Below are 217 nucleotides of genomic sequence, written 5' to 3' on the forward strand. Positions count from 1 at the left end.
GTGTAAAACAACAATTTTATTTTTTTCATATTTCTGAATAAATACACCAAAAATTTTATAAAAATGTATCAGATAATTGATAAAGATTGTATTTTCAAGCATTATAGCCTGAAATAACAAAGTTTTATATTTTCAAAATAATTGAATTTGTCTATGTAAAAAATATGTACATATTTCAGGGAACATCAGATACTTTTTACAAAGTATCTTTTTGTTC

The 217-nt window shown here is 20.7% G+C and overlaps 1 protein-coding gene across 1 annotated transcript in view; it reads right to left on the reverse strand.

Annotated features, from left to right (window-relative positions):
- LOC119592298 (probable ATP-dependent RNA helicase DDX43) overlaps window positions 1–217 on the reverse strand; it is a gene marked incomplete at both ends in the record, with an annotated part of 26,395 nt that overhangs the window by 1,063 nt on the left and 25,115 nt on the right.

Source organism: Penaeus monodon, chromosome 30 (assembly GCF_015228065.2).
Source record: "Penaeus monodon isolate SGIC_2016 chromosome 30, NSTDA_Pmon_1, whole genome shotgun sequence".
NCBI classification, from domain to species: domain Eukaryota; kingdom Metazoa; phylum Arthropoda; class Malacostraca; order Decapoda; family Penaeidae; genus Penaeus; species Penaeus monodon.